The sequence below is a fragment of the Sminthopsis crassicaudata genome, chromosome 2 (assembly GCF_048593235.1).
Source record: "Sminthopsis crassicaudata isolate SCR6 chromosome 2, ASM4859323v1, whole genome shotgun sequence".
Lineage (NCBI taxonomy): Eukaryota > Metazoa > Chordata > Mammalia > Dasyuromorphia > Dasyuridae > Sminthopsis > Sminthopsis crassicaudata.
In genome coordinates, this window is record NC_133618.1 from 33,465,087 (window position 1) to 33,485,798 (window position 20,712).

Here is a 20,712-nt window from a genome sequence, read left to right on the forward strand (position 1 = left end):
TGCAATATTTATTCATAGATGTCTGAATCACTAGGACTGAAGGCCATATTTCTTCCTGCTACTAACATTTTCTTTGTTACTTTATCTGCTTCCACCCTCCCTAACTTTGATTTGTTCCCTTCACATGCTGTTGTCTTGGGGGATAAAATCTAAATATCTTTGCCTTCTCTCATACTAGATAACTCACATTTTTAAAAAGTTTTTTAAAAAGAAATTTATTCAGATTAAAACATTTTAAACCATACAGCAGATACATAAAAAATCTGTCCTTCTATCCTAACCTTTACACAGACTTGTACAGTGTTGGTTTGGTGATCAGATCTGGCCCTGGTTGGTTGTTGAACATTTTCCTCGGGTTTGGTAGAGTTCCTACAGGGTTTATTTGTCCCACTCCTGATCAATGATATCAGAGAGCTGCCTCAATGGTGTTGCAGTGTAGATTTTTCTAGTTTGGGTTTCTGAGGCTCTGGGGGAGGAGGAGTGGAGCAGGATGTGGTTTTGAGTGCAATTTCTAGCTCTTTTTCCCCTTGTTCCTATCTGTTTTGCAGAGATCTTTCACAGCACAGAATGCTGACTACTGCAATGTTGGCTGTGAGTTTCCATAATAAGCTTTCAAGTGAGCATTCTGTCCTGGCTGGGAATTCTGAACCCTGGACTTGGCAACTCCATGGCAAAGAGGAAGGGGAGCTATATCAGGCCATGGGGTTGGGTTTTGTTGTGAACCCAGATGGTCAGTTAGTGAAATCTTGCTGCTAAGAATGTGGTTTTAGGGGATGGATGCTGAGTAAGCTCAATGTAGAAGTCAATTCATAATTTGGGGAGTTTGTGGTTTTGTTGTTTTTTTTTAATTCTCTTTTGGATTCCAGGATTTCTAAATCATGGCAATGACTGAATTTTTTTGGTGTATAATTTCTGTTTTAGAGAAGTTTGAGAGGTCAAGGAGATCAGAGAAAGTGCTTTAAGTGAAGTAATGAAAGGAATAGTTTCAGAGAAAATCTGGGAACATTTATATGAACGGATGCTGAGTGAAGCGAAAAGACTCTAAAAAATATTTTATACAATAGCAACAGTATTGTAAGCACAAACACTTTTAAAAGATGTAAGAACTGCCATCAATACAAAGACCAACCACAATTTCAGAGAACTCATGCCATTACAAACCATCTTCTGATATGATAGGCTCAGCGAGAAGTTGATGTGTGTCTATGTGTCTGTGTGTGTGTATGTGTTATACACACATATTATATGTATGTGTATGTGTGTGTGTGTGTGTGAGACATGGCCAATATGAAAATTTGTTTTGCTTGACTATACATATATGTTTCAAAGATTTTGTTTTTCTTTCTTTTAATGGGAATAATTTTAATAGATGGAAGAAAGGTGAATTTTCACTAATTGAAAAAATGAAATCTCCACTGTTTTTTTCCAGAACAACAATATTTCATTATATTCATGGAATATAATTTGTTCAGCCTTTCCCCAAACAAAAGGCACTCCTTTGTTTGTTTTTTGTCACCATAAAATAAAAGCTGCTTTAAATGTTTTTGTAGATATAGGTTCTTTTCTACTTTGATCTCTTTGGTGTTTAAACAGTAATGATATTACTGAGTCAAAGGATAGGCCAAGTTAGTAATTTTGGAGACAGACTTCTAATCTGCCTTCCAGAATGCCTGGACCAAATCACAGCTCCACCCAAAGTGCTTTAGTGGGCCTGTTTCCCCACAGCCACTCCAACATTTTTCATTTTGTCATCTTTGCCAATATGATAAGTAAGAGATGGAATCCTAAAAATAATTTACTTTGCATTTCTCTAATTATTAGTAAATTGAAACATTTTGTCATATGGCTGTTGATAGTTTAAATTTCTTCCTCTGGAAAATGACTATTTTTAATCCTTTGTCTATTTACTAATTAGGAAGCAGCTATTATTTTTATAAATTTCTATCAGTTGTTTGTATATCTTAGAAATAGGAAATCTTTGCCAGAGAAAACTTGCCACAAAGATCTTTTCCTGATTTACTTGTTTTATTTCTAATTTTAGCTACCTTGATTTTGTTTATAATAAACCTTTTTTTAAGAATTGTATGTAATAAAAAATATCCATTTTATCTTTTGTGATTTTCTGCCTCTGTTTCTGTCTCTGTCTCTCCTCTTTCTCTCTCTCTCTCTCCTCTCCCTCATTCTCTCTCTCTCTGTCTCTGTTTCTGTTTCTGTCTCTCTGTCTCTCTTTCTGATCATGAACTCTTCCCCCGGCTATATATCTGGCAACATTCCTTTCTTGTTAGTCTAATCTTAGTTTCTGTCAAACTGCTTTCCAGTTTTCCCAGCAGTTTTTGTCAAATAGTGAGTTCTTATATCAATTGCTAGATTCTTTCGATTTATCAGATCACATGTTGCTGCGCTTATTTGCTGATTGTTCAATTGAGATATCTAGACTTTTGGTGATTAATTGGGGGTGATGACAATCTAATCCTTATGCAAGGAATGAAACAACCCCTATGTTTCAGGAACTTACATTCTTTTTTTAAAATTAATTTTATAATTATAACATTTTTTACAACATTATCCCTTGTACTCCCTTCTGTTCCGAGTTTTCCCCTCCTTCCCTCTACCCCCTCCCCTAGATGGCGGGCATTCCCACACATATTAAATATGTTATAGTATATCCTAGGTACAATATATATATGTGCAGAACTGAATTTTGTTGTTGTTGTTGTTGCAAAGGAAGAATTGGATTCGGAAGGTAAAAATAATCTGGGAAGAGAAACAAAAAAAATGCTAACAGTTTACACTCATTTCCCAGTGTTCTTTTTCTGGGTGTAGCTGATTCTGTCCATCATTGATCAATTGGAATTGGATTAGCTCTTCTCTATGTTGAAGAAATCCACTTCCATCAGAATACATCCTCATACAATATTGTTGCTGAAGTGTGTAATGATCTCCTAATTCTGCTCATTTCACTCAGCATCAGTTGATGTAAGTCTCTCCAAGCCTCTCTGTATTCCTCCTGCTGGTCATTTCTTACAGAACAATAATATTCCATAACATTCATATACCATAATTTACCCAACCATTCTCCAATTGATGGACATCCATTCATCTTCCAGCTTCTAGCCACTACAGAAAGGGCTGCCACAAACATTTTGGCACATACAGGTCCCTTTCCCTTCTTTAGTATTTCCTTGGGATATAAGCCCAGTAGTAGTATGGCTGGGTCAAAGGGTATGCACAGTTTGATAACTTTTGCAGCATAATTCCAGATTGCTCTCCAGAATGGTTGGATTCTTTCACAACTCCACCAGCAATGCATCAGTGCCCCAGTTTTTCCACATCCCCTCCAACATTCATCATTATTTGTTCCTGTCATCTTAGCCAGTCTGACAGGTGTGTAGTGGTGTAACGTGCTGTTGTCTCCAGAAGCTGCCAATAGCTCTCTGGGAGGAGAACTGCTGTGTCAACTCAAATCTCTCAGACAGATTCTTCTTCCTGTAGAGAGCCGACTTCCCTTCCTGCAGAGAGCTGCCTCAAGTCTGTCTAGAGCAGAGACTGACTTTTTTCCTCCAGAGCTGCCCTCTTTATCCTCCCAGAGAATGGGCGTGGGATAATGCAAGGGCTTCTGGGAAGAATTACTTCAACCAATGAACTTGCTCCTCCTAAGCATGCAAGCTCTTCCCCAGGAAAGGCCAGAACTAGAGAATTGTCAAGTACCAACTTAGCACTTAGTAAGAACCTAATATCTCATTATCTCATTAGCACTTAGTAAGAACCTAACATAGTGGTATCTCAGAGTTGTCTTAATTTGCATTTCTCTGATCAATAGTGATTTGGAACATTTTCATATGAGTGGAAATAGTTTCAATTTCATCATCTGAAAATTGTCTAGGAACTTACATTCTAATGGGGGGAGGGGGAAGACTTACAGAGGAGTGAACAGGAGAGCCAATTGTTAAATCTCTGTATTTCCACTTCCAAAATCAGCAAATGCTGTAAATCATATTTGTTGTTTTGTTGATTGTCCAAACCTAAAAAACTGATGGGAAAATTGTTACAAATGCAGATTAAAACTAAAAGTGTGTTCCACATACATTTCCCCCTCCAGAAATTTAATCATTTAAAGGGCCCCTCTGGACAAAAGCAAATTACATAGAATCACTATAAATAACTATAAGATAATTTCAGAAGGAGGGCCCTCTAGCGGGTGGGGATTGAGTTGAGTTTTAAAGGAAGAGCAGTAATGAGAAGAAGGTAAGCAGGGAATGTGTTCTAACACGTGGGAAGGCCATGTCTTCTGAGCATGGAGACAGTAGATTGAGTGGAAGCAAAAGTCAAGGCTTTTCAACCTGGGCTCCGGCCAGTTGGAGAGATGGAAGGTAGGCGGCCTAGGGAGACAGCAGCTAAAGGCTCTGACTACTTCCTCCCTTCCTGAGCTCTGGGCCAGTTCTCTGTTTCCCCAGTCCCACCCTCCCCAGCCCACATGTACCCTTGGCCCCCTCAGACCTGACTGGGAGAGTCCTGGCTTCAGAGAGACCCTGGCTAGTGCTGCCAGAGACAGAAGCTATCAGCGGTCCCCAGTGGGGTCAAAATAACATTTTGGAATATTTGTATCTGGCAACAAATAGTCTGACTCTTAACCAAACCCCAGAGCTGACAGAAAAAGCGCTGCCACTGCTGGCCCTCCGCCCGGCCTGGACTGGCGCCAGGGCATGACTGGTGTGAGATTAAGTCCTGTAATGTAATAGCAGCTGAGGTGCATTTAATAAAAGCCACAGAGAGCTCTGGAGAACTCAGGCTGGAGAGCTACCTGGCCACTGCTCATCAGAGACCCAGCTCTCCGGCTCTAGACTTGGCCCATGTTACCCCAGTCAGGGAGCAGCGCTCCAGCCAAATTGGCCCATTTGGTCTCACTGTGGATAGAGTAGTGAACATGGACTCAGGAAGCTTCTGTTCAGATATGTCATCCCAGGCAAGCCATTTAACTTCTGCCTGCCTCAGTTTTCTCAGCTATAAAGTGGGGATGGGGATAAAGATAGGACCTGCTTCCCAGGGTTGTTGTAAGCATCAAATGAGATAATATGTGTAAAGTCATTAGCACAGTGCCTGGCACATAGTAGGTACATAATAAATGTTTCACTCCTTTTCTTCCTTCTCTGTAATGTTCTGTTGTCTCCAGAAACTGCCAATCGCTCTCTGGGAGGAGATCTGCTGTCTCAACTCAATCTCCCAGCCAGACTCTGTCCTAGAATAGACTCTTCTCCCTTTCTCAATGTTGCTTCTTTTATCCTCCCAGAGAATGGGCGTGGAATAACTCAGGGGCTTGTGGAAAAAAATACTTCAACCAATGAACTTGCTCCTTTTAAACATGTAAGCTCCTCCCCAGAAGTTCAAAAGGGTAAAACTCCCCTTAAAGGCCAAAACCAAAAGGTGTGAACTAGAGAATTGTTAAGTATCGACTTAGCACTTAGTAAGAACCTAACATTTCCCCCTTTCTTTTGATTTAGAACATAGGGTGGTCATGACCTTGAAACATAAATCCATCAATATGGGAGGCATTACACATAATTATATAGATTACATAAACACATAGTAACATAGTAACATAATACATGCTAGAAGTATGTAACAAATAACATGATCAAATAATCATAAATTGAGAATTTATAAATGTCCATAAGCCCATTGTCCATTAGTCTCATCTTGTGTTAGGAAATCCAATGATTCCTGCTGGTTTTAAAGTTCTTTAACAGTCTTATTAGCTATGATCTTTCAGTGTCAGATGTTTCTTAGATTTTCTCCTTTGTTTTGAGGTCTTTCTCTTTTTTTGTCTTTCTCCAGGTGCTTGTTGCCACCTATCTGTTTCCTTCTTCATCTGTTTCCTTCTATCTGTTAAAATACAAGCAAACCCTCTCTCCCAGGCAGTTAACCTATCTAATTGCCTTCTATTCTAAATCTCTTATCATCTGGCAATTACATTGGAGTTGTTTGCACTGGACACAGCCCTGTTGGTTTAAAATGCCTGTATTCTTCCCAAGTGTAATCCATTTTTGCAATCTGATTGCCTTTTGGCTGATTTATCAGGTAATCTCTTTCTTCCATGTGATTGCTTTTCAGCTGATAGATCACATCAGAGTCCTGACCTTCTAAAAGCTCTTTGGGTGTAACCTCAGTTGCAATCATGCCCCACCTATCCTTTGATTGATATCTTGGAGCTGGGCCCCACTTCTCATTCCCCTGGGTCAATCTGCATTCTGAGGCCCAGTGAAAGCCTTTGTGGCATTTTGGACATGGAGTTTTATGTCTTCTTTCACCCTGTCTTCTCACTCTATCTCCAATTCTACATTGAGCTCTTAGATGCCCAATTTTTCCACATTGAAAACATCGACGAATTTCTCTATAAGTCCCTTGCCAGGAGGGACCCTGTCTTTCCATGTTCATAATAGTCTGGGTGTAAAAAGTATTTGTTCCCACTGTAGCGCATCGTCTTATGATCTCCTCTAAAGGAGCATCTTTGTCTAATCCCCATATAATTCTTTTGCAAATCTCATTGGCATTTTCCTTAGCCAGATGTCTGGTCATTATTTCTGTAGCTGCATTTTCTCCAATAGTTCTTTTGACAGCAGTTTGCAAATGTCCCACAAAAATCCACAAAAGGTTCATTGGGACCTTGCTCTATTTTAGTGAAAGCCTCCCCCCGATCTTTCTGTCTGGGGAGGGAACCCCAAGCCTTTATTGCAGCCTTAGCAATTTGCTCATATATTGTCATGGTGTAATTAATCTGTTCTGAATTCTCTCCATACTGGCCTTTACCAGCTAAGTGCCCACAAGTGAATTGTGTGTTAACTCCTATTTCCAAATTGCATCTGACTTGGATTTTACATAATTCATGAAACTTCGCAAGCCACAATAAGTTTTGTCTAGGTTCTAGACATCTCCTTGCTATGGATTTCCAGTCATTCGGGGTTAGGACTTCATAAGACAAACCATCTAGTAACATTTTAACATAAGCTGATGTAGCCCCATAAAGGGTACAACCTTTTTTCAAATCTTTAATTTTATTCAAATCTAAAGGTGTTTATCTTCTCCTTTTTTGACCTACAGAGTCAATATCTTCAATCACAGGATATACATGTATAAAATCACTTATATCCTGTCCTTCTCTCTTAGCTTTAACCAATGCTTTTTCTAATCTTGTCATAGGCTGCTTCACAGGCAATTCTGTTTGTGTTTCTGCCTCTTCCCCTCCTCCTTCTTCCTCCACTCCTGTGGGCCTGTCAATAATCTGCTGTCTAGATGGGGTTGAAGCTTCTTCAAGAGAATCAGAGTCATCATACCCTAATTCCTCATTTAAATCCCCTTGCCCTTGGGTAAGATCTTGATCTTTCTTTTTTTCCCTCACACTTCCTCCTCTATTCATTTTTAAAACTTTTCCTTCTCCTACAACTTGCTCGATAGTTTAAGGCTAATTGAACTATGTTGTAGATATAAAATACCTCTGCAGAAATTGAACGAGGCCCATTTTTTGCATGAAATTCTTTAATTTCAAGTCCCACTAGCTTCCAGTTATCTACATTTAGTTTTTCTTCCTCTAAAAACCAAGGGGACGTGTGTTTTAATGCACCCAAGAGTTTAGCAGTCTGTACCCAGGTTACAAGTAAACTCTGCTCCTCCAATTATCTTAATTATATTCTCTATAGTACCACTCCTGAGTGGGGCTGGAGCTGAGACTGCCACTGGGGCTGGTGCTGAGTCAGCTGAGGTCAAGGGAATGTCTTTAGCTAACATCTGCCCCATTTCAGCTATAAGAGATTGCTGATTTAGCCCTTAACAAGGTAAGTTCATTATTTGTCTATTTGAACACTCACTTAATCTTTAACAAAGTTTCCTTGTTACTCACGGTTATTTCTGCATCAGAAAATCTTTTCCACTGGAATCTGAATCGGAGGCTTTTCCACTGAGATCTGGTTCGGAGGCTTTTCCACTAGAATCAGGATCTTGTCTGTCCCTGTTCGGGCGCCAAAATGCAAAGGTCCAGGCTAGCTCCTCTGAAGGGCTCAGAATAAGTCCTTGTCAGGATAAGCAAAAGTCCTTGCCCCATGTTGTGGACGCCAATATGTAAAGTCCTCATCATCTCTCAGTTGTAATCCTTCTCTGAGAGGAGGTTTCTTTTCTCTGTGAATCTTTTTCTCTGTCCTCTTCACTTGAGAATCCATGGAACGTCTTCTCCTTGATCCAATCCAGAACTCACTTTCCAGACTCTAACTTCTTCTTTTATACTATGTACTATACATATATTGTATTTATACTAATATACTATACATATATTGTATTTAACTTATACTTTAACATATTTAACATGTATTGGTCAACCTGCCATCAAGAGGAAGGGATGGGGGGAAAGAGGGGAAAAGTTGGAATAAAAGGTTTTGCAATTGTCAATGCTGAAAAATTACCCATGCATATATCTTATAAATAAAAAGCTATAATAAAAAAATTAAAAAAGAGAAAAAAAAATTAACCCTCGCAAAACCTTGTGTTCCAATTCCCACTCCCTTCCCCCATCCCCTGCCCTAGATGGCAAGTAGAAATATATGTTAAATTCAATATATGTATAGTTGTCCATACAGTTATTTTGCTGTACAAAAAGAATCAAACTTTGAAATAGTGTACAATTAGCCTGTGAAAGAAATCAGAAATGCAAAAATAAAGGGATTGGGAATTCTATGAAGTGGTTTACACTAATTTCCTATGAAGGTCCAGGCTAGCTCCTCTGAAGGGCTCAGAATAAGTCCTTGTCAGGATAAGCAAAAGTCCTTGCCCCACGTTGGGCGCCAAAATGTAATGTTCTGTTGTCTCCAAAAACTGCTGATCACTCTCTGGGAGGAGATCTGCTGTCTCAACTCAATCTCCTGGCCAGACTCTGTCCTAGAGTAGACTCACTCCTTGCTCAATGGTGCCTTCTTTTATCCTCCCAGAGAATGGGCATGTGAGAATGCAAGGGCTTGTGGGAAAATTACTTCTACCAATGAACTTGCTCCTTTTAAACATGTAAGCTCCTCCCCAGAAGTTCAAAAGGGTAAAACACCCCTTAAAGGCCGGAACCAAACGGTGTGCACTAGAGAATTGTTAAGTACCTACTTAGCACTTAGTAAGAATCTAACACTTCTCTTTCTTCCCTCCCTCCCTTCATGTGTTATTTCTCTCCCTCCTTTCCTTTCTCCCCTCCTTCTTTTCCTTGCTTCCCTTCCCTCCTTTTTCTTTCTTTTTTCCTTCTTCCCTCCCTATAAGACTATGCCCCAGGAGGAAGGAGTGACTATGTATCATTACTATTCTTGCCATGCTATTTGACTAAATGCCTTTTCTGGGCATCTAGCAGGCACAGTGGATAAAGTGCTGGGTCTTAGGAATACCTGAATTAAAATCGAGTCTCAGACATTTACTAGCTATATGATCCTGGGCAAGTCAGTTAATCCTGTTTGCCTCAGTTTCCTCATCTGTTAAAAAAAAAAAAAAACTGGCAAAGGAAATGACAAATCTCTCCAGTATCTTAGGGTCATGAAGAGTCATAGATGACTATGAGTTAATTGAGTCTACTAACTTTTTTTTTTTTTTTTTTGCTGAGGAAATTGGGATTAAGTGACTTGCCCAGGGTCACACAGCCAAAGAGTATTAAGTCTCTGAAGGCAGATTTGAACTCAAGTCCTCCTGACTTGAGGGCTGGGACTCTAGCCACTGTGCCACCTAACTGCCCCTATTGACTGATTTTTAACTGGAAACACACCAATGGGGGCTTGTGAACTCCAGTGTTAGGAACAGACACTTACAGGATTGCACCTGAAGTTGGAGGCAGCAATTCTGGGAATCCAACCTGCCAGTGGCACTAGAAATTGAATTTATAGAATGATTATAATATTGTAAAGAAAAACAATTCCGAAAGACTTTAGAATTCTTCAATCCAATGACTAACCAAGACTCTAGAGCAGGGATGATAACCCAGACACAAATAAATCCTTTCAGACTGCATAATTAGAAAACCACAAATTAATCATGTATATTTTAATCAGCAGTTATGTTTATTTTGTTAAATATTTCTCAATTATATTTTAATATGCAAACAGCCCCAAAATGTCCTCCACTGGCCTGGAAATTTTCTTTATATACTGTGTCCCTAAAATGGTTTTGGAAACAGAGAGGAAGGAATAGTGTTACAGAATCATCTCATCTAGAAAAGGGAAAAAATCACTTTCCTAGAAGACTGAGATAGAGTCCTTGAGAGGAGAGTCAGGGAAAACAAGTGTCCCCATGTCAAAGGTCTGGTGGAACGAACAATTGTAACTTAGGGGACCAGAAAGGTGGTGGATCCTAGGGGTAGAATTACACATACATATTCAGACATGGCCAATGAGTTTATCGGCAGCCCTCCTTGACCCTGCAGCCCTCACACCTGGGCCAGACATTAGTCTCTGAAGACTTTTATGACTTGGACATTGAAACACCCACATTTTGGAGGAATACCGCGCTAGGCTCCCTCTGTCTCAGCAGTCTCCAGCTGCATTTCACTTCACTTTCAGGACATTCTCTGACATGGCCCCACTGCCTATCATTCTGTCAGATTCTGGAACCACAAAGATAAAGGCGGAAAAGTCTCTGCTCTTGGGAGCTTACACTCTCAGGGGAGATAATCAGGACTAAGTATCATGTTCCCAGTCTCTCTTTTTCAGGATCTTTCTGGACTGGCAAACTAAGAGCCAAGTTCCTTCCCTGACTTGTTATTAGATAATTTAGACAATGCCCCCACTTTCCAGCCCTACAGATAATAGGGAAGTTTCCTGCTCTTGGGCTAACACTCTGAGCCCTAAGGGGCTCAGGGCTGTCAGTAGAAGCACAGATACCCCTTTTTCCCCTTCCCATCTACTGCAGAAATGGAGGCAATACACCCAGACTGGCCCTGCTAGCAATAATTCTTCTCTTGTGAATAGAATAAAGTTCGTTAAGAGTTGTCCGACAATTTTTAGATGATGAAATTGAAACTATTTCCATTAATATGAAAGACACTATTGATCAGAGAAATGCAAATTAAGACAACTCTGAGATACCACTACACACCTCTCAGATTGGCTAAGAGGACAGGAAAAGATAATGATGAATGTTGGAGGGGATGTGGGAAAACTGGGACACTGATACATTGTTGGTGGAGTTGTGAAAGAATCCAGCCATTCTGGAGAGCAATCTGGAATTATGCCCAAAAGGTTATCAAACTGTGCATACCCTTTGATCCAGCAGTATTTCTACTGGGCTTATATCCCAAAGAAATACTAAAGAAGGGAAAGGGACCTGTATGTGCCAAATGTTTGTGGCAGCCCTTTCTGTAGTGGCTAGAAACTGGAAGATGAATGGATATCCATCAATTGGAGAATGGTTGGGTAAATTATGGTATATGAAGGTTATGGAATATCATTGCTCTGTAAGAAATGACCAGCAGGATGATTTCAGAAAGGCCTGGAGACATTTATATGAACTGATGCTGAGTGAAATGAGCAGAACCAGAAGATCATTATACACTTCAACAATGATACTGTATAAGGATGTATTCTGACTGAAGTGGATATCTTCAACAAAGAGAAGAGCTAATTCAGATCCAATTGATCAATGATGGACAGAATCAGTTACACCCAGAGAAGGAACACTGGGAAATGGGTGTAAACAGTTTTCATTTTTGTTTTTCTTCCCAGGTTATTTTTACCTTTTGAATCCAATTCTTCTTGTGCAACAAAAAAAATTCAGTTCTGCACACATATATTGTACTTAGGATATTACATAACATATTTAACATATATGAGAATGCCTGCCATCTTGGGGAGGGGGTGCAGGGAGGGAAGGGAAAAGTCGGAACAGAAGTGAGTGCAAGGGATAATGTTGTAAAAAATTACCCAGGTGTATGTTGTCAATAAAAAGTTATAATTATAAAATAAAATAAATTTTTAAAATAGATAAAAAAAGAGAGTTGTTCAAGTGTGCCAGTCTGTCTGGCAGATTCCTCTGCATTGCAGAAGGTGAGCAGCAAGATGGGACTGGGACAAAGATAAAGTTTATCTCTCACACATCCATACATACCCATCATCCACATCAATCTAATACTTCCCCCCACTCAATCCCTGCTTGTTGCTGTACAAGCTCCAAACCCATCCCCTTCTGAGCCTACATTGGTTCCCTAAGGCAATCATAACTTAGTCCTGCCCCAGGCACCTGCCCAAGGTCATTAGGAAAATCTCCCTGCTCACCACCCAACTCCAGCTTACTCATCAGGAAAAAAACAAATGAGTGTTAGGGGTGTGTGATCCAAAAAGTTCAGAAACTATGGACTCTAGAGCAGGGTTCTTTAACATTTTGGGGGTGTCCTGGACCCCTGTGAAAGTCATGTGAAAGCAGTTGATACTTTTGCAAAATTGTTAAATGTGTAAAATACAATACTACGTGGTTTGGAGCACCTCATATATAGGACTACAAAGGAAATCAATTCTATTGAGATGAATTTTTTTTTTCTGTTCAAGTTCATAGGTTCTCTAAAATCTATCCATGGATCCTATGGGAATCTAGGAACCCCATACTAAAAACCCCTGTCTCGACAGTAGTCATCTCCATCCACTTGGCTTTTCCCCATTTTCCTATTTCACCAAATTCATTTGGAGAGATCATGAACCTCATTTAGATAACTCTGCAACGTTCTGGGCTCAGAACAATCAGCCCATCTTAATACTGAATGGGTTGTCACCAGAGATAACTTCATTTTTTCAACCTATGATTATTATTTTTTTATTATAGCTTTTTATTTACCAGATATTTGCATGGGTAATTTTTCAGCATTGACAATTGCCAAACCTTTTGTTCCAATTTTTCCCCTCCTTCCCTCCACCCCCTCCCCCAGATGGCAGGTTGACCAATACATGTTACATATGTTAAAGTATAAATTAAATACAATATATGTATACATGTCCAAACAGTTATTTTGCTATACAAAAAGAATAGGACTTTGAAATAGTGTACAATTAGCCTGTGAAAGAAATCCAAAATGCAGGCGGATTGGGGATTCTATGTAGTGGTTCACAGTCAACTCCCAGAGTTCTTTTGCTGGGTGTGGCTGGTTCAGTTCGTTACTGCTCTGTTGGAACTGATTTGCTTCATCTCATTTCAACCTGTGATTATTTACATCACATGAATCAAAGTTTCAAGAGCCAGATTGTCCAAGCAAGATTGTTACCATTTTCATGAAATAGCTCCAAGGATGACTGGGCAAGAGCTAGCAAGGGACAGGAGCTAAAACCTCGGGGATTACCTTTTATAAACTTAAATAAATGTACTCATTTCCTCAGATTCCAACGCCAACTCTCTTTCCATGGCACCCAGATACTTCTCGTGGAAAGGACCTTTGGGAAGCTCATCCCACCTGGCGGGACCCAAGAATTTCATGAATTATTCCCCTTCATTCCTGGGAACTATTGATTTAGAACCAGGAGAGATTTTAGAATTTCCAATTTCCTCATTTTCCAGATGAGGAAACAGAGGCAAGTGATGGTTGAGGGTCCCACAACTAGGAAGTTTCCAGGAGGTGTTAGGATTACAAGGTGAGAACTCAGGTTGTCTAAACAATTCTCTAGCTCAGAATTCACACCTTTGGTTCAGGCCTTTGAAAGGAGTTTGCACCTTTGGACTTCTGGGGGGGAATTTACATGTTTAAAGGAGTTTGCTCCTTTAAGAGGAGTTGGTTCATTGGTTGAAGTATTTCCTGAAGGCTCCTGAGTTCTCACGGGCCCATTCTCTGGGAAGATAAAAAGGGGCAGCATTGGGCCTGGAGGAGCAGTCTGGATTGGGGAAGGACAAGAGCTGGAGGAGATTCAGAGCCAGGATTCAGAAAGAAGAGGATTCGAGATTCTACCTTCGCTCTGGCTGGAGGCTTCAGAAGTCTCAAAAAACCTGCACACAGAGGAAAAGATTATATAGAAAAGAAACCTCCTCCCAGAGAAGGATTACAATTGAGAGAGGACAGGACCTTGACAAGGAGGGATTTAAACTTTCCTGCCATTACACCCCTGTGGCTCTGGGAAGGAAGGAGAAGGGAAGGCTATAAGCTCTTTAAGAAGAGATATCAATTAAGCCCATAGAACCAGGCTTCTTGTCACATGTTCCGGGCTTGAGTTGAACCATCTCCTGAAAACTGCAGGTTCAAAAGACTCTGCCTTTAAATTTTGAAAAGAAAAAAGATTCATTTCTGCCTTCCTGACCCAGGGAAGAGGAAGAATGCAGCCCTGCTCTCTCAGAGGAGGCTAGCCATGAGGATAGAGGTGGGAGAAGATACTCATGTGCTGTGCCCATTAAGGTAGGTCATTGAAACCATAGACCAAACAAACAAATTCTTCTCGTATTTTTAGATTGTATCTTGGAAACTCCCCAACCAAACGGAAGGTAGGGAGGCTGGGAAATAAGCAAAATAATCCCAAACACATTCTTGAGTTTCACTGGATGTTTTATCTCCCAGAACAACTCTTTACCAAGAGACGCCCTTATCAGCAGACCTTAACTGGGAGAGGGAGGCAACTGGCTGGCTGGGCCCTGCCTTTCAGACTCCGGGCTTCCCACCCAGAGGCTGCCTTATTTCAGGGCTCCTTCCTGCGTTTCCTAGGGTGGTACACCTTCTGTAAAAGGAAAAGATTCTGACTGTGACAGAGACTGAAGTCCACAGTCTCCCCTCCGTGTCTCACCCACAGCTCTCACAATAAAAAAATCAGACAGTTCCCACTGTCTGTAAGCACTTAAGAAAGACTAATCATGAGAAATGAAATAAGCCTGTCAGGACTAACCAGTCATTTTCTAACCACCAAGGGAAAGCCTCGATATGGGTAAAGGGAGAGAGAAAGAAATAAGATGTAATTGTATTTTTGTATTCTTCCAGTCAATCCTTCAAGGATCAAAAAAAAAAAAAAAAAAAAAAAAAAAAAAAATGCTTTCTTTGAATTCATATACTTGGGATATCCTGAGGGTGGCTCAGTGGACAGCGCTCCAGACTGGCAGTCAGGAAGATCTGAGTTCCAGCCACAGTCACTTACTAGATTCTGGACAAGTCAGTTAACTCTGTTTGCCTCAGTTTCTCCATCTGTAAAATGAGTTGGAGAGGAATGGAAAACCAGTCCAATATATTTTTTTAAATTATAGCTTTTTATTGACAGTAATATGCATGGGTAATTTTTTACAGCATTATTATCCCTTGTACTCACTTCTGTTCCAACTTTTCCCTTCCCTCCGTCCATCCCCTCCCCTAGATGGCAGGCAGTCTTATACATTTTAAATGTTATAGTATGTCCTAGATACAATATATGTGTGCAGAACTGTACAGTTCTTTTGTTGCACAGGAAGGATTGGATTCAGAAGGTAAAAACAACCTGGGAAGAAAAACAAAAATGCAAACAGTTTACATTCATTTCCCAGTGTTCATTTTCTGGATGTGACTGATTCTGTCCATCATTGATCAGTTGGAACTGAATTAGCTCTTCTCTGTGTTGAAGATATCCACTTCCATCAGAATACATCCTCATACAGTATCAGTGTTGAAGTGTACAGTGATCTTCTGGTTCTGCTCATTTCACTCAGCATCAGTTCATGTCAGTCTCTCCAGGCTTTTCTGAAATCATCCTGCTCGTTATTTCTTACAGAGCAATAATAATATTCCATAACATTCATATACCACAATTTATTCAGCCATTCCCCAACGGATGGGCATCCACACTCAGTTTCCAGTTTCTAGCTACAACAAAAAGAGCTGCCACAAACATTTTGGCACATACAGGTCCCTTTCCCTTCTTTAGTATTTCTTTGGGATATAAGCCCAGTAGTAGCGCTGCTGGGTCAAAGGGTATGCACAGTTTGATAACTTTTTGGGCATAGTTCCAGATTGCTCTCCAGAATGGCCGGATTCTTTCACAGCTCCACCAACAATGCATCGGTGTCCCAGTTTTCCCACATCCCCTCCAACATTCATCATTATCTTTTCCTGTCATCTTAGCCAATCTGACAGGTGTGTAGTGGTATCTCAGAGTTGTCTTAATTTGCATTTCTCTGATCAGTAGTGATTTGGAACACTCTTTCAAATGAGTGAATATAGTTTCAATTTCATCATCTGAGAATTGTCTGTTCATATCCTTTGACCATTTATCAATTGGAGAATGGTTTGATTTCTTATAAATTAGAGTCAATTCTCTGTATATTTTGGAAATGAGGCCTTTATCAGACCAGTCCAATATCTTTGCCCAAAAAAACTCAAAATGAGGTCACAAAGAATAGATCATAAGTGACAACAAAAATCCTTAGCTGAGCCCTTGACTGTTCCTGAGTCACAGAATTGGATCTTACCAACTGGATATTACACCCAAACCAATGTAATCCAATGAGCATGTATTAAATGCCTACTATGTGCCAGACACTGTTGTAGGCACCAGGGATTCAAGTACAAAGCCCACAAATGAAAAATAATCCCTTCTCTCTAAAAGCTTACTTCCTATAAATGCTGGTTTTCTCTTTCTTTTATCCTCAAGGCTTAGCACAGTGCCTGGCCCATAGCAGATGCTTATTATTTAATAATATATGCTACTTTTCTTAGCATGTTATTTCGTCAAATGACTTTGCCTTAAACTGTGTCCTCTGAATGGCTGACATTACTTCTCAGCTGAAGGACATAATCTGTTTACTCTCAAAGGCATTTCATGAAATATCATGTTAAGAAAAGTAGCAATAAAATATTTCCTCCCCAAACTTGGAGCACATTCTCCCAGAACTTCAAATGCCATCAGTGGGGAGAGCCTACATGTCTCAGGAACACATGTGACTGGGGTCATCCTAGTCCTGGAAAAACAGCCCAGGAGTGGGACCAAGATGGGGACGGAGTAAATAGCTGGCCAGGCTGCAGTTGGGATTTGTCCTGGATCGGGCAGCATTCCTCAGGATTTGGCACTAACTGGGGCAAAGTGTTCACGCCTGGAATGTCCAAAAAAAACAAGGCAGTCACTCTAGGCTGAAACTGTAGCCGGGCTCACCCTGGGCTGCCTCTGCTCGAGGTTAAAAATAACATTTCTCAGATTTTTTTTCATGTGGTTACCACAGGGGATCAAGGAAAAAAAAATGTCTTCTCATCTCAACCACGCTCTACTTTAGCCGGTAAAAGTCTGGGGTGTGTGGGTGGGGTCGGATGATAGTGTCTGTGCAGATAGGTGCCATCCTGTCCGAGGGCCCAAGAGCAACAGGGATCCAGCAGGATTGTGCCTTATTCTCTTCCCTGTGGAGTCTTCTTATTTACTAGGATCACATCTTTAGAATTGGAAGGATCCTTAGAATTTAATCTAATCCTCTTTTTTTTCCTTTCATATGTAATATTTTACCTTTCCCCCCAATTACATATTAAAACAATTTTTAAAAAATTTTCAAATTTAAATTGTTTTTGAAATTTTGAGTTCCATATTCTATCTCTTTCTCTATCCCTGCCCCCAAGATAGTAAGCAATCCAATAGTTTATACATGTGCAATCATGCAAAACATTTCCATATTAGTCTTCTTCTATAAGAAGACTCGAATAAGTTGTGGTACATGAAGGTAATGGAATATTATTGTTCTATTAAAAATGATGATGATAGAAAGACCTGCGAAGATTTACAGGAACTGATGCTGAGCGAAACGAGCAGAACCAGGAATTTATTGTACACAGCAACAGCGAGGATGTGTGATGATCAACTGTGGAAGATCTGGTTCTCCTCAGTGGTTCAGTGATCCAAAGCAATCCCAATAGACTTTGGACAGAAAATACCATCTGGATCCAGAAAAAGAACTAAGGAGACTGAATATAAATCAACATATGCTACATTCACTTTTTTTTCTGTTGTTTTTTTTTTAATGTCTTACATGGTTTTTCCCTTTTGCTCTGATTTTTCCCTCCCAATAAAAATAAACTTACTACAAAAAAGAAAGAAAGAAAGAAAGAAAGAAAGAAAGAAAGAAAGAAAGAAAGAAAGAAAGAAAGAAAGAAAGAAAGAAAGAAAGAAAGAAAGAAAGAAAGAAAGAGAAAGAAAGAAAGGAAGAAAGAAAGAAAAGGGATAGAGGGAGGGAGGAAGAAAAAAGGAAAGAGAAAAAGACAAACAGAAAGAAGAAAGAAAAAATAGCATGCTTCAATTTATATTTAGATAATATCAGATCTTTCTCTAGAGGCAGATAGCATGCTTCCTCATGAGTCCTTAGGGATTGCCTTGCATCCCTATTTTGCTAAGAAGAGCTAAGTCATTCACAGTTCTCATCATATGATATCGCTGTTACTGTTACGACATTCTCCTGATTCTGTCACTTCACTGTGCATCAGTTCACGTAAGTCTGTATTTTCTGAAATCAGTCTGCTTGTTATTTTTTTTACAGCATAATAATAATTACAATCACATACCCACAACTTGTTCAGCCATTCCCCAATTAACAGGCGACCTCTCCATTTCTAATTCTCAGACACCACAAAAGGAATTACTCTGAATATTTGTGTGCAAGTTGGTCCTTTTTCCTTTTTTATGTCTTTAGGATATGGAAGTAGCAGCAGTACTGCTGGATCAGAGGGTATGCACAGGTTTATAGTCCTCTTGGCATAGTTCCACATTTCTCTCCAGAATAGCATCCTGCTCTTTTTACAAGAGAAAAAACTGAGACCCATTGAGGTTAAATAATTTTTCCCAAGATCAGATTGTAAAAGCGAACCAGGATTAGAATTTTTGGTTTTTTGCTGCACTGCTCATTCAAGCAACATCCACTAAAGGGAGTAGAGGGGGGCAGCAGACAAATAGGTGGCTCAATGGAAAGAACTCTGGGCCTGGATAAGGAAAACAATTTTAAATCTGGCATCAGATATTCAGCAGCTGTATAACCCTGGGCAAGTCACTTAACCTGTTGGCCAAGAAATAAACCTCTCTCTGCCAAGAAAAACCCATGTATAGTATGGCCCACAAGATCACAAAGAGTCAGACACCTTTGAATCACTTAAAAATAAAAAAGAGCGAGGCAGTATAATCTAGTAGAAGAATTCCTAAATTTGGAGTCAGAAGGTCTGGATTCAAATCTCTCCTCAGTAGCTTATTACTTCTGATAGTAAATATTCATGCAATCCAAATCATGAAGGAGTCAAGACCTCACGTTGGGATGTCATTGTCCATCTTCCAAAAGGAAGAATGAACTACAACAATTAAGCACCTACTACGGTCCAGGCACTGTTCTGACCACTTAGCATACAAAGAAAAGTTAAAAATAAGTCTCTGCTCTCAAGAAGGTCACACACTAAAGGGAGTGACAAGGAACGGCCAAGCTATACACAGAATACATGGGAAATAATCAATAGACCAAAGCCACTAGAATTAAGGTCGATTGAGAAAGGCTTCCCAGAAGACTTTAGGAAGGCCATCCCTTTCCCATCAGTTTCCTAACCCAAACTGACATTTACAGAGACCATTAAAGTAGAGAGAGAGTTTACACATATCATTTTTATATGTGATGTCACAATACCCCCACGGGTTACTTGTACTAGTGCTGTAATCTCCGTTTTCATGTTCACAATTGCGCAGCTCATTAATGCTAGGGGTGAGATTTGAATCCAGTTCTCCTTAACTTCAAATCCAGTAGACAGATTCACTCCTTCCTTTTTTGTAAAATGAAGAAACTGGACTACATTATCTTTCAAGTACCTTCAAATTCTAAAATCCTGGGATTCTCGCAATGTTAGAAATATATCGCCATAACACTAGGTAAAGCCAGCTTTGAAGGCATTTCCAAATATTTTTCACTGAATAGGCTAGTGAGAGGAACTGCCCCCGTGATTTCACTGTGGTGGGATCTAGAGTGTGAGGAAACTTAGCCTTTCTGTCTTAGGGTCAATGTTTATGACATGGTGGAGGGGATGAGCTAGAGATCCCCTCTAAATCTATAGCTATGAGAAGATATTAAGAATTGCCAGATCATTTGTCTTTGAAATATCTCCTCTCCCTCTCCCTTTATTTATTTATTTCCTCTTCTCTGAATTGATAAAATATCCTTCCTAAGTTTCCCTGCTTCTTGTATCTCTCACAACCAATGGGGTCTTCTCATTGCCGCCAGAGCAAATTGTAAACTCCATGGGGACAGAAATGGTCTTCTTTATGTTTGTCTGGCATTTAGTAAGCGCTTAATAAATGCTTTCTGAATGGAATAAAAATTCTGCTTGTATTCTATTAGCTCATGACCCATTCAGAACCATTCACTGGTTCCTTGTGCCTCCAACACTATAGGACAGTGAGGTGATGTATTAACTAAGAGAAGATAGCTATTAAGTACTGAGTCACGTTACATAGAACTTCATAGTTCTATGGGGATGGAGCTATTCTTTCCAAAGCAAGCAGCCCAGTTTCCTTCCTGATGCCTTCTCTCTAAGATCAATCACCAGTCCCAGTTGATATCTCTCATACATTATTGTTGCCTCAGTAATTAGTGTCCCAGGATTACTTAACAAACTGATGCTAATTAACTTTTACAAAGGGGTATTTATGGAGAAGATATCACTAGAAGAAAAGTGTAAGCATTTCTTCCTAGCACACTCTTCTCCTGCTACTTCAGTCCCCGGGGATTGTGGGCTCAAACTTAATGGAGTTTCTACAAAGCATTACCTCACCAGTTTCACTA